Source organism: Eptatretus burgeri, chromosome 1, assembly GCF_056783735.1.
Source record: "Eptatretus burgeri isolate ZD-2024b chromosome 1, Ebu_testis_v1, whole genome shotgun sequence".
Classification (NCBI taxonomy): Eukaryota; Metazoa; Chordata; class Myxini; order Myxiniformes; family Myxinidae; genus Eptatretus; species Eptatretus burgeri.
Genome location: NC_140961.1, coordinates 116,518,111 through 116,535,747, shown reverse-complemented (window position 1 = coordinate 116,535,747; position 17,637 = coordinate 116,518,111).

The following is a 17,637-nucleotide window of genomic DNA, read 5'->3' as shown; positions in this document are numbered from 1 at the left end:
ACACACGTCCACAAAGGCTACTTATAAGCTACTCATAAGTCGAAACACGTCGCGGTAATGTCTTTTTTACGCGAAACTTATTTCTAACTTATGTTTCACGTGCTTTGAACCAATTCTTTACGTAGTCCCAACACACATCGACGTATGTAGACGTATTCCAATGACGTCTTCCGGTCGACAAAAAATAAATTAACGTGTTTCTAGCTTACAACTGCCATATAAAGACGTGTTCCCAGCGGTTTTGGGAATTGGTATATAAAAATGCTGCTCATAAAAGGGGAACCCAACAGTGTTTTCGAGTCCTTTTTGAGTCGATGTCCATGTCAGCAGTAACAGTATCAGTATCAGTATTAGTATTAGTTTGTTCATGTTGGCAGTAGTAGGTGAGTGTGAGGGGGAGGGTGTGGGTTATGATGGATCGTCCTTGCGTTTAACGATTTAAATGATAAACTCAACGATTTAAATGGCTGCATCTCCACTATTGAAAGTAGACGCTTGCGCTCAACAATTGGATTTTTTTTACACTCAACGACTTTTAAACGGTACCACTCAACTATTTTCATTGTTTACAATGAACGATTTAAATTGCTGTCACTCACCTTTGTTTTTTGACGCTGGGGTTTGGAAATTTGAAGCGTTTCTTCTGAACGTGTTAAAACGCTCAAACTCGACTATTTTAAATAGATGCTGCCGATGGACAATTGGAATCATAGCCAAGCTAGACATCGAAGTGTGAACATCCTCGTCATGCCGAAGAAAAGTTTGAAGAATGCTGCAAATAAGTGTCCTGGCCGTGGACGTGGACGCTGACGCAAGGACGATCCATTATACCGACGTCTTTCAGATTATGAGTAACTTAAAAGTAACGTGTCGATGTGTGGCAACGATCGCGTAACGTGCCAAGAACACGTTAATCATAGGTTAGAAATAAGTTTCGGGTACGCTAAACATTACCTCGGCGTGTCTCAACTTATGATTAACTTACAAGTAGCATGTGTTGACGTCTGTCAACGATCGCAGACCGTGCATACAACTTGTGGCCAGCGTAGCGGAACGTGTGAGTCATACGCCGGCATACGTCCTGAAATTTCAAGCATGAAAAAATTTGAGAACAACCGAAAAGTACAACGTTTAAAGCCAACGTACAACGACGTATGGCAGTGTTTTTCAGCGTGCTCTCAATGTTATCAAAACTTACCCATAACGTATTCAACGTGTGCCAGCGTTTTAGAAAAAAATTTCAAAAATCGGCATACGTTGGCTAAAACGTCAAGGTGTGACCGGGCCTTAACGAACTTTGGACTAATTAACACGACGTCGCGAATTCAAATGGCCATATCTCTAAAAGTATAACACCTAGAGAGATGGTTTTGGTGTCATTTTAAAGGTATTTTCATGCCCTATGAATTTGTCTGGGCAACATTTTCCTACCTCCAACCACAAAAAAGTTATCACAAAATATAAACTTCAATCATGAATCCCCAAAAAATGTGTCCTTCAAATTTCCTCAAATTCATCCCAGATGTACCTTAAGATGTCAAGAAGCTTCCACATAAATTTGGTGATGGGCACTCCAATAGTTTCTGAGATATGAGCAATAATGTACGTATGGCATATAGGTTCGAAAATCAGCATTTGTAATGTATTATACAATCAATAAGTGAGTTCAAGTACACAGTGTTCACTAACTTGACTTAGGCTTTCAATTTCCTCTTCAATGCAGCAACAGCAGCACTTGTTTCTTCCCCTCAGGCCCAGTTGAAAATGAAAGTATATGATACTTCAAAGCAATTGATGGTCGTTCCCTGTGTTCCCTGTCATGGCTAGGTTAGAATGATTGTATAATACATTACAAATGCTGATTTTCGAACCTATATGCCATACGTACATGTACATTATTGCTCATATCTCAGAAACTATTGGAGTGCCCATCACAAAACTTATGTGGAAGCTTCTTGACATCATAAGGTACCTCTGGGATGAATTTGAGGAAATTTGAAGGATACATTTTTTTTGGGGATTCACGATTGAAGTTTATATTTTGTGATAACTTTTTGTGGTTGGAGGTAGGAAAATGTTGACCAGACAAATTCATAGGGCATGAAAATACCTTTAAAATGACACCAAAACCAGCTCTCTCGGTGTTATACTTTTAGAGATATGGCCATTTGAATTTGTGACGTCGTGCTAATTCGTCCAAAGTTCGTTCGTCTGTATCTCACTAATTAAGAGGATGTTAGCAAAAATATTTGAGTTCTTGCCGTTTTTCATGGGTCCCAATTGGTTCCCAAAGTTTTACAAAAATCTGAGAGATGACGGCAGATTCTTTGATGATTTGACATGGAATGACCCCATTACGCCACCGAGTCCGGTAAGATCCATTTTGCGACCATGGGGGTTGAGCTGACCACCTCCCAAAAAATCTCAATGACAGACCCATGTTGCCTGAACTCGATGCAGTGGTAAAGTAGAACGGCACTCGGTAGAGCGCATACCGCTGCCAGGCTGAACAGTTTACATTTTGTATCCCACTGATAGGCCAGATTTGGATCTGGACCTGAACAGATGATAGACTGGATCTGGATCTGAATGGATGATAGGCTGTATCGAATCGGGTTGTTCTTGTCACCTAACCAACTCATCCACCTCTTTTTGTCATAACTCATCCACAAATCTTCGAGATATCGTGCTACATACAGTTTTTGGCCCCTTCTCTCAATGGTGAAGAATCACTTAAAAAAATTATGTGATCCATATCCAGATTTGAATCTTCACGAGAATTGAATCAATTCTTCCTTGTTACACATCCAACCTGTCCACAAAGTTTCTGTGGAATCCGTCCATAACCTTTTGAGATATCGAGCTATATATTGTTTTTGGCCCTATCTGTCAATGGTAAAGAATGACTAAAAATTGTAGTCGCCGAATTTGGATCTTCACCAAAATCTAATCAACTCGTCCTTGTCACACACCCATCCTCTCCACCAAATTTTGTCTGAATCTGTCCACAACTGTTTGAGATATCTTGTTCACAAACAGACAGGGGTGAAAACATAACCTTCATCCACCTTCGGTGGAGGAGGTAACTCGAGAGTTCATAGAATACGTTACCCCACGGAGTGTTGAAGTATATACTTCCATCTAAATAAAATAATGATTTCAAAGATCGTTTCCAGAAGTTTAGCGCAATTGAGGCAATTTTATACACCACCCGATTTAACATGTCCAAGTTCTGAAAAATTGGATGTTCTTGGAAGTGATAAGAAGGCGATTTGTGTTCTACAGTGTTAAAGTATATAATTCAATTTAGATTAAACGAAGGTTAATTGTAAAGTTCTATAAAAAAAAAATCCGGAATTTATCACCTGTTATATTAGTTCTTCGTGCCTGGTGTTTGTGTCCTTTATAACGTCCTTAAACACAGTCAGTTTAATGTTTGGAATGATTTTCAATTTTGTTTGACTGCCAGGCAGCCGACAGAGTAAAAATATTATCTCACTCCTCTCTGCATGTGTGACCAGGCTAAATTTGGAGATAAAGTACTGTTAAACGGCACGTTCGTTTTCCAATTCGTATTCAAAATATAACATTCACTTTAAACGAAGTTGATCCTCGATCACAAACTGACATTTGGGGACGGGTGGACGGACACAAACCAATTGCTTAACCCCGCTTTTCACTTTGTATGCGTGGGGTAACGACCGCAATTTCCTGTCCATATACTGTACATGCATTGATGCGCTTGTGTAAATTAAGTAAAAGTCAGCATTATTTGGAATAAAATGGAGAGGTTGGGAGAAGATTCATGGGAACATACATAGAGGAGGTGGGGGGGGGGGGGAGAAGCAAAGATTCTGCCATTTTGCATTCGTGACAGATCTCTGGTAGTTAAGCAAGGACATATGTATTCCGATTAAAGCATAAGTTCTCCATGTAAATGTGTACCATACAGCGCCACACGATGGTGGGAAAAGATATTACAAGTAAGGGGTGGAGATAACTTTCAATTTTGTACGGAACACCTGGCGTAGTGAAAGTACTTTACTGACCCCCTGCCAGTACCAGAGGGAGGGGGATATTACACCCCCTGTAAGGAGTGGCTGTTTCCAGTAATGTATAATATAGAACATTGTAAATACAAATTATTGGTGTTAATTCAGAACATCATGCATGCGTGAACTATCCGCTCACGAACTTAATGGGAAATGAATCAAATTTCAAAAACAAGTACCGGAACATGATCTAATCACTATCGAATTGAAACAACAACAAAAAATATTTACAAGATCGAGGCTCACGGAAGAGTGTGGTGTAAACTGATATAGTGGGGCACTGTCACAAATTGTTTGTCTGCTCGGCAGTGTGTTGGTCCAGTGTGATGTTGATGCTTGTTTGGATATTATTTGATAGAGAACAAATCATTTGTTATTCATGATGGTGTAATGTTTGCTGAGTTGAGTTGTTTATTTTAAAAGTTTATTTGTGTAAAAGGATAGCATGTTGTAATGTTGAAGTTGGTTTTTTTACCTGTGTGGAAGGATTGCCAGGTAGTAAGAGATTTCTGGTTACTTACAGATTTAGAATTGTCTTGCAGTACAAGCAGTTTGGACAAGGAGTGACTTTCGTGAATTTCGAATTACCCAACAATGGCGTTATTGGTTATTTCAAAGAAAGGTAACTCCAGGCATAAAAGAGCTCTGTGACCCAGCCCAGTTTGAAATGAAATATATTTTTTAATATGCCATAAAGGCTCTCTTTAAATAATACTAGCAAATACAACGCATAATTTTGCTGATGGGAAGAATATTAAGTAGAGTGGGAGAAGAGGGAGGGGAGCGAGGTGGGGTGAGGGAGCTAGAAGGGAGGAGCTTGGATGGGGGAGAAGAGTGAGGAAAGGGGGGGGGAAGAGCAACACCTCACCAAACATCACGATACACTCTTGGGAGGGGGGTTAGGCGGAGGCGGGAAGTGGGGAGGGTGAGGGAGTTTGGCAGGAGGTAAGCGTGATGGGAGGGGGAGGCATTGCAGCATGAGGGGAAGGCAAGGCAGTATGAGCAGAAGGCAAGGCAGCATGAGGAGAAGGGAAGGCAGTGTGAGGGAAGGAGAAGGGAAGGGTGATAAAATGCACCCAAACAGCAACATTTTCTTTTTAACCACTGAGTTCTACATAAGATCTGGTGGGAGCATTTAAACCCATGCTATCTACCTGGCAAAGACCTGAATGCATGCATGCTTACACATGCAGCGACCTTTGCACTCCTCTGGTCTGCTTACTCCAAATCAAATTCGTACATGCTACATTCTGTGGAAGCCGTGCTGGGAGAGAGAATGAGAGGGAGAAGGTGGGGGGGGGGGGAAGAGGAGAGAGAGATGGGAGACAGAGAGAGGGAGAGGGCTGGGAGACGGAGACAGAGAGAGGGAGAGGGCTGGGAGACGGAGACAGAGAGAGGGAGAGGGCTGGGAGACGGAGACAGAGAGAGGGAGAGGGCTGGGAGACGGAGACAGAGAGAGGGAGAGGGCTGAGAGACAGAGAGAGGGAGAGGGCTGAGAGACAGAGAGAGGGAGAGGGCTGAGAGACAGAGACAGAGAGAGGGCTGGGAGACAGAGACAGAGAGAGGGAGAGGGCTGGGAGACAGAGACAGAGACAGAGAGAGGGAGAGGGCTGGGAGACAGAGACAGAGACAGAGAGAGGGAGAGGGCTGGGAGACAGAGACAGAGAGAGGGAGAGGGCTGGGAGACAGAGACAGAGAGAGGGAGAGGGCTGGGAGAGAGAGGGAGTAGAGGAAGAGGGAGAGAGATTTCCAATTTTCACTCGTGTACTCCTTTGGGGTCCGTTGGTGTGCATGCAAAGTTTCAGGCCAGTATGCTTCATGGTTTTGTTGTTATGAAGGAGAAACAAACACACACTGATGTTTATTATTATTATTATTATTATTATTATTCTAGATAATCCTTCTATGTTGGGGGTTCAAAAGGTTCTCAGGAGCTGCACCATTTGGTATTTTTCCAAAATATTGATAATTTGGTATTTTTAAAAACTCATTAAACATTCTTGTATGAAGCCTGGTGGTGGCTTTACAGTTAAGGTGGTTGGCTGAGGAACTCAAGGTCCAAGTTCAAGCACCTGTTGTGTTGTTAAATCACATCAGGTGGGTTGACTCAGTTTATCGTTCTTCTGAGATGGGCAAAATGTGTGCCATCTCTGGGGAAAAAGTGAGCCATTCGAGTATCTTGCATCAGAGTGCGACCCGTCCAGGAGTGTGCCCTTGGCCAAGGAAACTGCCTTGACAGCCCTATGCATGTCATGGCACGAGGAGGATGATACATTAGTGCATACATACTTTCATCTTGAAATAATAAAAGTTTGCATTTCATGGGCGAGTGTCAGCACCTGGGTTTGGATGCGTGTAAACACTACACTCCCAAAACTTTTTGAGTTTTTCCCAAGAATTCATATACTGATGTGAACCTCCTGTGAGATAATGAAATGCACATACATTATATCCACTTATTTTTTTCATTGTGCTTTACAATACCAATTAATGAACAAACAGCATATAAAAAAACAGAAGATATTGACAAATTTGAGAATCCCTGCACACCATATCTGGCTCGTAAAAAAAGCTCTGCGAAAGACAAAATGCTGTATTATAACTGAAGTGGGAAATTAGGACTGGTCTGAAGTTTGTAGAGGTGTGAGACAAGGGTATATCCTGTCCCCTACTTTGTTTAACACCTATGCTGAACACATCATGAGAAAATAACTCAAGAACTGTACTCGTACCATTGCAGTCCATGGTAGAAAGATTAATAAAGTCAGATGCAGTATGTGGATGACATTACTGCTCGCAGAGTCTGACATTGAAATGAAGAGGTTTCTGTTGAAAATGGAAGAAGAAAGCGAAACTGCAGGCTTATGCATCAACACCAGCAAGACAAAAGTAATTGAAAGTAATAATAGGTGAAGAAAAAGAAACTATCGACATGGATGGAAATTTTTAGAAATAGCACAAAGCTTCAACTTTTTCAGAGCTTTGGTCACTAATTCTGGGAGTTGTGCAAAGGAAACAAGACTACATCTCGTGATTGGAAAAATATCAATAACTAACTTGAGCAACGTCTGGTTTAATCGTAATATCTGCAAACACACTAAAGGTCCACCATGTCGGGGCTCTCCTATTTTCCATCACAACCTATTCATCTAAGAATATGACCAAAAGAGACAGTCTGGAGGCTTTCGCCAATTGGTGCTGGACAAGAGTGCTAAGGGTGTTTTGAACAGAGAAGAGAAGCAACAATTAGTGTGAAAGAGCTTGGTGTTGATAACACCAATTTACCTAACATTGTCCAAAGACATTTATTGTTGTACTTTGGCCAAATCTGCTGAAGAAATGGTGGAAATTTGGATTTATTTTTTGCATGTTGAGTGGAGTTGATGGCAAAAGACGAAATTGATGGCCAAGAGGGAAATGTATAATTTGATCAAATCTAGGAAATGGGTAGAATCAATCGAATGAACCTTCAAATTGCTGCGCAAGATTGTGGAAGCTGGCAGAAGATAGTGGGAGTCAATCGGACTCAGCCATGAGATAATGGAAATCATCATCAGATAAAAAAATTCCATTATTTTAAAACATTGAGAAAGTCTTTTTTTGTCTCTGGTTGAGTCATGAACACATTCACAGGCAAATGCTTATGGCAAGGACTATACCAGTTAAAGAGACAGCCCAGCAATTTTTTTGTCTTCTTCTCAAGGCAACTTGGGAATCTGCTTCAAAGGAGGAAGAGAATGAGAGGCTGGGAGCAGGGGGAAGGGGGAGAGAAAGGAAGGGGGGAGAATGTGTGCAGAGTCGCACTCGCCTCGAGGTGTCACCAGAGCATTACGAAAGCAATGAACTTATGAGGGACGGTCTCGGCCTTGTGCTCGAACATTGGACTATAATAAGCACAGTGGTCGCCTGGGATGAACAGGATAGATAGAACTCATTGAGCCTATTCATGATTGCCCTGGTGGTTTATATGTATTGGTATATATAATGTGCTGGGACAGCTGTGATACATTTATTGTAATGTCATAAAACTCGCAGGGAGCAGTTGGGTTAATATGAAAGAACATCGAGGAAGGAAGAAGGGAGGGGAGGGTATTCATGCTTTCTGAAGAAACCAATGTACTTATATAGAGGCAATGATATTTTATTTTAAATCCACTTATGTTAAGCATTAATTTCACATTATTTACAGAATAACAGTTGGGTCAACATGTATAATTACCTCCGCCACCAACAGTGGACTGACGTTAGATGTTGACACCCCTGTTTGTTTGTGAGCAGGATATCTCAAACAGTTGTTGACGGACTCAGATGAAATTTGGTGGAGAGGTTGGGTGTCTGATAAGGATGAACTGATGAGATTTTGGTGAAGATCCAGATCCGAATATGAGATTTAAAAAAACATTTTTTTTAAGTGATTCTTCACCATTTACAGATGAGGCCCAAAACGCTGTGGATAGATCACGACAAAACTTGGTGGATGAGTTGGTTAGGTGACAAGAACAAGCTGATTCGATTTTGGTTGAGGTCCGGATCCAAATCTGGCCTTTCAATGGGATACAAAACATAAAATGTTCAGCCTGGAGGAGGTATGCGCTCTACTGAGTGCCGTTGTAGTACAGCCTTAATTGCTGCACCAGTGTAGCAATGCATGCCTGTTGTTGGCTTAATGGTTAGCGTGGTGGGCTTAGGGTCCTAGGATCCTGCGTTCAAATCCCCTTCCGCTGTTAAATTAATACCAGTTGGGGTTGACTCTGCCTGGCATCCTTCCGAGGTCGGCAAAATGAGTGCCAGCTTGCTGCTATACTGTGTCGGAGTGGCGACTCATCCAGGATTGTGCCCAATAGCCAAGGAGACTGCTTAAGCAGCACCAATGCTCTGCACAGAGTATGATCCCAATGGATGGATGGATGGATGGATGGATGTAGCAATGCCAGGACGATGTGCACATTTGTATAGGATGTAAATACATGTACATTCAAACCGCTTTCTCAATGGTTATGCCAGGCAAAAAAAACATGCACCCTGGAAACACGATGGATTCTACTGATCCTATCCAATGTTGGCTAAGCATCTTTGTCATATTATTTTGTATTTATTGAAAATGCATGTAATACTTTGCCATTGCAGTAGTCACTAAATGAAGGCAGATAGAAGAGAGGAGTGACAACAGAGCTATGTGAAATTATAAAAGCTGTTTAAATGGCAAACAGTAAATCAACTATACAAAGCAAAGTGAGAGAAAGCGAGGAAACGCCTCGAGGAATTCCATGTAGATTTATGATGAGTATGAGAGCCCTCGAGCCTCATTACAAAAATTGTGGCTTGTTAGGCCTTGTCTCCACTAGATGGCCTGGAACATATTTGTGCTGGCTTCAGTGGGATCTACAATTCTATTGCTGTGAATTGCTCCGTAAATTACCCAAATTAACACTCAATTTTTTTTTTTGCGTAAAGAAATAGAAATATTTCGTCCGTTCATTCGAGGTGCATTGCAGTTAAGAAAAAAAAAATGGTGACGGAGGCTGCTCTCATTGACATTTCAAAGAGATAAATCAGATGCAAGGTTTATAACATTTTAAAGGTAGAAATTTATTTTTAATGCCTTTTCTTTTTATAATGGAGAACAAAGAGCTTCCCAACATCAAATTTTTGGGAAGCCGACTTTGAACAAAATTCCCTGCACAATAACGGAGCAGCCACAGGAAAGTGGACTCGTAATTCCATTTTAAACCTTGCTCAACCATCGGCTTGATGTGTTAAAAAAAAAATTCAAAGCTAAATGCAGAATAAAGGAAAGTGTGGTGTCAGACAATTATTTTATCTTGACACCAATAAGCTGAATTGTAATTGATAAGGACAATGACAGGAAATAACAATAAATAAGCCACTAATTACATGGTGACACTTTTTATCATCATCATTATGCATGGGCATGAGCCGTTATTCGCCTTCTCAAATTATACACCACCGGAACCACTGCCACCACTTTCGACACAACCCGTCTTTATCGCGCTGCTGCTTTGAGTTCAGTGATATTGCACCCTGACCACTCTTGGATGTTGTCAACCCAATGCAACTTTGGTCGACCTGCTGAACGATGACATCCCTCTGGAAAAGCATCCACAACAACTTCTGCTGCTAGTCCTTTGTGCCGAATCACATGGTCCAGCCATGCTGCCTTGCGCTCAATCACATTGCTGCTGCTGATGCACCACCGGTCGCCGATCATCTCCATTAGATTCTCGGTTGCAACACAGTCGTGCCGCTTGATGTTGAGCAGGTGTCACCAGATGGTTCGACCAAAGCCGTCTAGTCGCCTGATGTTGGTTGCCTTTAATGACAAGGTGGTGGCCCCGTACTGTACTCATGATTAGTGCCTGAGCAAGCTGTGCCTTTGTTTTTCGGCCAACATGGGTGGAACGCAGGTACTTACATTGCCAAAGTGTGGATTTGCCCATACCTATCCACATTCACACCTCCTTGCTGTCATCTCGAGTGTGGTTGATCGACACGCCCAGGTACTTGAAACATGTGATGTGGGCTATTTGTATGAAGCGGTATGTGATCGTGTTGTCATCCATTGTTGGGTGGACAACTATGTATTCCGTCTTACCAAGATGGATGACTAGCCCATACCCATGTAATGTGTCACCCAGGAAAGCAAGCATCTATCCTGCATCAGCTCTGCATAGCACCAACAGCATTCAGTGATTGGCGTATCTGATCTCATTTTCGGAGATATCACTTACATTTGGTACCCTTGGGTGTGATGTGTTGTTCATGCCACTCCTGCGTGACACATTCGGTGTTGAGGATGCTGAGTTAAGGGGACATGGACAGCCTTGGCATACTCCGACTGGCATCTCAAACTCATCTGTCATCCTGCCTTTCCAACGGAGCTGACAACTTGAGTTGATGTAGAGATCCTCAAGCAGTCACATCACATCCTCTTCTACACCAAAATCCCACAATTTCGTAAACAGTAGTGCATGTCAAATGGCTTCTTAGAGTCAACAACGACCAGGTGGAGATGGCGTTTGCCCGCATAATAAGTTTCGGCCACACCTTTCAGAAGGTGGATCCCATCAGTTGTGCTCTTACCACATGCAAAGCCACATTGGGTATCTCTCACTTTGATACTGGCAGTTCTTTCCAGTCTACGTTGACACACATTGAGAATGATCTTACTTGAATGGCTGATGAGTGCAAGCGTTCTGTAATTGCTGCACAGACTTCTGTCATTCTTTTTGTGCAAAGCAATATACACTGACTTGGTCCTTTACCATGGCCACTTTTTGGTGTTCCAGATATTATGCACTGCCTTCTGGAGGGCTTTAAATACTTGGTCCTGTGCCGCAGCTTTAAGAGCTTCCGATGTAATATCAACTGTGGTAGCCTTATGGTTTTTCAGTGTCTAAATAGCTTTCTTGGTTTCTTCCAGTGTGGGTGGATTTCGTTCGGCCGTAGTTGTGTGCTGGGGCAGACATGACCGGTTGGACTCGAATAGTTCCTCAGCACTAATGCAACACTGTATTTCTTCTTAGACTGATGCGACCGACGACTGACAATACCAAGCCTTTTGTGTTTTGATGTTCACCATGGGGCACAGGATTTCTGGAGAAGAACATCAGTTTTGAACAGAGTTCTGGAGTCATAATCCCAGTATGCTTGGTTCGTTGTGTTAATATTTGCCACCAAACATTTGTCAAGATCCTTCTGACATGCGTGTTTGACCTCATTCCTCAGATCTGTGAATTCTGGAGTGCCTACAGCCTGCCTCTTGCACTCAATTAGTTGAAGTGTTGTTACAGACAGATAGGGCTGTTTCCTCTGAGATGTTTGCGTGCTACATGTCTTAAGAGTTACATCGTGTATAGTACGTGCGATAACTTCAAGAGTCACCTTGTGTAACACGGGATCTAATCAGCCAACAAAAGTCTTCAGACATTCGTTCCGACTTCAGAGCTTTAACATTTGGACATTTAGATCATAGTCCATGTGCAGCAGCAGGACGACAGGACTTCCACTTCAGGTTGCAAATTATTAGCCGATGGTCATTGTCAAAGCAAGCGCTGTAGGAACGGCAATCAGTCAGGTGATTCCTTGCTTCTATGCTTGCTATAATGTAATCGATGGCATCTCTTGCCTTTGGTTCTCTCTTATTGGTTCTTTTTATTTATATTTTAAATGACAACAACACGAAATATAAATTGATGTATGTAGTCCTAGAAAAGGTTCAAGGTTGATGTTATATTGCTATGCTTGTAGAGTAGGAGGGAGCAGCTAGATTAGACCTTAACCACCATTTTTGTGCGTGTTGATTCTTAGAACGTTTTTAATGTACATTAAGTGAGTGTGGTTAGGGTAAGGTGTTTTCAGTACCACCATGGGAAGGCAAAATTGTCCAATATGGATGAAAGGCTAAGGTGTCCTGTTTTCATTTGTTCTCCCGAATGAAGTGGGTGAGGAACCAGGAAAGAGAAAGTGTGAGATGGTGCATTCCTATAACGATGAAGGTGAAGAGGTTGTTGAGAGAGGGTTGTGGCAGGCAAGTGCAGCACCATTCCCCACAGCATTCCAATTGGGTACACAGATGTGTCTATATTTTGTATGGCTCCCAGCAAATGTTGTGCAGGACAGTGATTGGTGTGTTGCATCAGTATGTCAGTCCATATTTGCTGTGCATGCCACATACCAGTGTGGGAGGAAGGTGATTGGTCTGCACTACCTCCCAGACCGGACCTCATTTGGCTCGGTCCCTGTTCATCAACATGGCTGTGAGGGGGTAAGCATAGATTAAAGGTGCATGTTCTACACAGGGATAGGTCATCTTTGCTTTGGGAGCCTTTGTTGCTTGGTGTTTTCGGCCTTCATTCTGCACTCTGGTCGGCACCACCTGAGACAGCTCCATGGTTCCCTTCCTGTTTGAAGGCTTTGGTTTGGCCCGCTGGCTGTATGCTCGGGTCCTGCAGCACAATCGAGTCTTGTTGCAACCTGTTTTGCAACCACCTCTCTTGCCTAGTTTGAGTGGTTGACCATTGTGTGTGGCACGATAGGAGGTTTAGTTTATTTGGTGTAGTTCTTGGATAGTTATTCACAGTTATTGTGTTTATGTCTTGGCTTTTTGTTCAACTGTGTTTTGTGTTTATAATAAATTATATATTCTTAAGAGATGGTGTGCACCTCGTGGTACTGTCCTGCCAACGTTTGGGTTTAATTTATGTCACTGGATGGCTAAATTGGTAATGATCCTTTTTTAAAAACTGGCATGGTGATAGATCTCACTGGTATCTGGATCTATGTTAATTGCTCATCGTTGGTCCATGTAGAACCATGACAGTTTGGCTATCTTTGAAGTTCTGGCTTCAGCGTGGTTGGTAACTGCTCATTTGCGGTTGTGTTCATTGAACCCTGCAGTCGGTCGGTTGTCATTGTCCATGCAACAATGGTACGTCACGTATTTCTCTGAAACCACATAACCTTTCGATGCGTGACTTTACAGTGATGATCCACTCATGGTGCTGCAAATATTTTATTTAACAATGACCTCATCAGTCACATGATATGGCAGCCATGTTGGTTTTAAGAAGATAATTAAACAATTATTTCTCTGAAACCGTTTAACCTATCAAGAGTCGAATTTGCAGTTAAAAATGACATCATCAGTCAAGTGGTGTGGCAGCCACTTGGTTTCAAGGGAAATATTAAAAAAAATTATATTTCAGAAACCGCTGTTGCAGTCGATGCAAAACTTTGCAATTGTGATCCACTGCCCTTGCTCCGTGTTCACGCAACTTGAGTCACATCGATCTTTGAAGCAGTTTTGGAGAAAAAGGTTTTTAAATTTTTGGTTTTCAAACTAACATGGTTGCCAAACCATGTGACCTACAGCATTGAAAATTTGGACACTTCCCATAATTTGGTAGAGGGTCATATGCGTGAAGGTTTGTTTTGATCAGATAAGGTTCGTTTTTCTATCCAAAATGGCTGCAATACCACATGACCGATGATGTCATAATTTCCACATTGAATGCAGCAATAGGGTTCGATGATAATTGGTAAATTTTGTTTCGATGGGATAAGCGGTTCCAGAGAAAACATTATTATCTTGCCAAAACGACGTTTTTGCAAGATATGTTAGTCAGCTTGTATGTTTTTTTTTTTTTGTCTGTAATCACGTATAAAAAATTCTGCAGAGCACAGTTATCATTGGAAATTTTTTGAACTTCGCATATCAGAGGCCTATAGAGGTCCCTTTCAGTGCACAAAATTTTGAAGGTCAAGGTCAAAGGTCTAGGTCACTGTCGCAAATCAGGGGAGTCGACGAAACCCTTATTTTTTGAGTAATTTTGATCGGATAGTCTTCAAACTTCATGGGAATATAGTTCATGGTCTGGCGCTCAGCTGATTAATTTTTGGTGGCAATTGGCCTTGACCTTCATGGTTAGCGCCTCAGGTCAAACATATTTGACCCCAAGGTCAAATTTTCAAGTTTTAGGAACCATTTCGTGTTGCACCTCAAATTGAACACCTCGATGAGTGCTTTCTATATATGTCAAGCTTGAGACATTATGACGTCATTTGGTGACGTTATGAGGCAAAGCATATTTTTCATGGTTACTCTATAGAACGATTCTAATCGGAATCTCTCGTAGGCAGATATTCCTCAAGGAGTCGCTCCTGGTGGATAGCAGCTCTGTTCACCTCAGTGTGACCTTAAAGAAGTCACACGTGGTCACCTTTTGGCAAGATACGGGTCACCCTGCGGGTGACATTGGTTTATTTAATATTTTCTTCAATCCAATATGGCCACTGAACCACGTGATATCAATTCTTTTTCATCACCCCAGTGTCAACAAGGCATGCTCAATAAGTGTGTGAAGTTTCCCCTCAATCTGTCCAGCCGTTCTGGAGAAGGTTTTTGAAGGTTTTAGGGTAAATGCAAGATAGCTATCAGACCATGTGACCTATGACACAGTTATCAAACTTTATTCAACATGGCTTGTTGATCATCTATTTACAGTTTCACTTTGATCTGTAAAGCAGTTCTGGAGAAGATTTATTTTCTTTAAAACAACATGGCTGCCAAACCACATGACCGATGATGTCATAAAAATATTTTTTTTCTGTCGACCAACCTTTCCCTTGATGAACCTCACAAATTTCCATACTGATCGATTGCACTGTTCTACTTGTCGAATTTTGACCTGGATACCACTTCACCAATGATGTCATAGTCAAATCACCCTTATTCCCCATGCAGCGTAGTTGCCAGGCACCAAGTTTCAATTATTTCCATGATGTGGTTTAGGAAATTTCATGTTAATCGGATAAGCGATTGCAGAGAAAACAGAAAATTCGCATGGATGTCCGTACGACGCTTGGATGGACAACCTGAAAACAATGCCACCAGAGACTTCGTCAACGAAGGCATTAAAGAGCAGGTTGCAGGTCACCAAACATGTTCTGAAAATTTATCAATATGATTATATGTGCATTAAATAGTTCGATGCAAACTATTGTGGTTGCCTAACTATTGGGAAAATTAATGAAATTTAACTCCGAAGTTGTTATTTCTCGAGGCTGATGAAAAAAAATCAGCCGCGTGCCCATATATGGATGGTGACATCACGTTCTCCAAAACAAAGCGGCCACTAACTCGCTCATTTAAGTAGTGTCCAGTTCAGCAGGCCGTTCTTTCGCTTTTTTTGAGCTTGTAAAGTTCTGTCGATATTATCCTTTTTATTTTTAATTATTGTAGAACAAAGTTATTTGGATATTTGTACATCATGCCTCGTACGTGTGTCGTCATGTTTTGTGAAAATGGCTGGAAAACGGGTAATCGCTCCCACCAATTCCCAAAGGAATCAAACATTCGCCGGCAGTGGATAAGATTTGTACAAACAAAACGGGTGAATTTTCCCCCAAAGAAAACGGGTAAAGAGGACCCTTTGGATAGGCTTGTCATTTGTGGTGACCATTTCACAGCCGAGGATTACGAAGGCATAAACACATCTGATCACCACTCTGTGAATATGAGTTGTTGGTTGACAAGTTCTCCAGATACTGCTCTGTCACAGAATCAATTGTTGAGTTTAAGTGAGAAAAACCTTGAAATGTATTCTGAAAGAGTACGTGGAAAAACACATAAATAAACTTTCTGAAAAACACAAGCGTGAAAAAATTTCTCAACAAATCAACTTATTGTTGATTAAATTACTTTTTTAACAGCATCAGCAAATTGGGCTATTTCATTTCAATTGTAAAAAAAATGATCAATTTTCCACTTTTTTTTTCTTAATTTGGTAGAATATTTCCCAATGAGGTGAAACATGTTTTGGTATTTATATGCCACGACAGTCTCTTGAAAGTTGGGGTTTGTTCTAACTGTTCACTTTCGCTGGGGTCAAACTCAGCTGTCAGAAAGACTTCAACGCCAAGGCTACGGTGTATAATATATTTGGGTCCATTATTGATTCATTCTATTTCTGACTCTTGAGTGACTGGAGGGTTAAAAATTATTATATCAAGTCACAGACGAATCAAACTTTATATTATTTTATGCATCGAACAAGAAAATGAAAATCTACAAACCAATCTGTCTGGTGGAGTCTGTCAGTGTGAACTGCTGGGCAGTCAGTCCTGCCACTTGTACATGGAATGGGCTGTTTTCTGGCACTTGCAAGTGGTTCAAATTTATATGGCTCAGGGCCAGAAACTCCATAGTATAAATTCCCATCATCCTCCGACTCCTCCTCGGAAATATCGGAATGAAAACACTCAATTTCATCACCGCTGAAATCACTCTCTGATTCGCATTTCGCCTTTGTTCACACGCTGTTTCCGAATGTTCACGAAGTTCTCGGAGAACGTGACGTCATAGCATCTTCGGTAAATTCTGGACTGTTTATCGATCACTGACAAAAGTTTTGATGTAAAAGTTAATTTTAGTATATTTTGAGTTTCAAATGTAAGAAAATAATTGCCCGCCGATTATTAATGTGATTACAACCTTCGAATCACACGGTCATCAGCGACCCAAAACCTGCTCTTTAAAAGTCGGAAAATTACTGCATGTGGCAGTCAGTCATAAGTAAAGGTCATTCTGTCCTTTTGTTCTGGTGCACAATCATCACAGAAACTATAAAATGATTTGAGGTGATATACATAACAAGTGATGACAATCGAGATTGATTTCATATGGCAGATCATTCCAGCACAATTTATCATACTCACCTGATTGGTATATGACGCCATATTGTCAAAGCCTTGGAATGATGTTTTCATGACTCATGACTCGAAATGCTTACAGCAGTGTGCAAGTACAATGTGAACTAGTTATGAAGGCTCAGCCACAGACTGTTTTTGGAGAATCAGGAGATAAGTTTTAACTGGAAATAGATTTGTACTTATAAGCATTGGAGTTAGAGGGGAACATGGATATTGGTATAACTGGTTGGCAGTTTGGGTGGGTATTGATGATGAGCAATTGTGTACCAGTGTAGTGATTATAATGTCTGAGAAGTTCTCATCAAAAAGTGAATGTTCTGTCGATGTTTGTTCATCCTTCACCCCACAACCCACT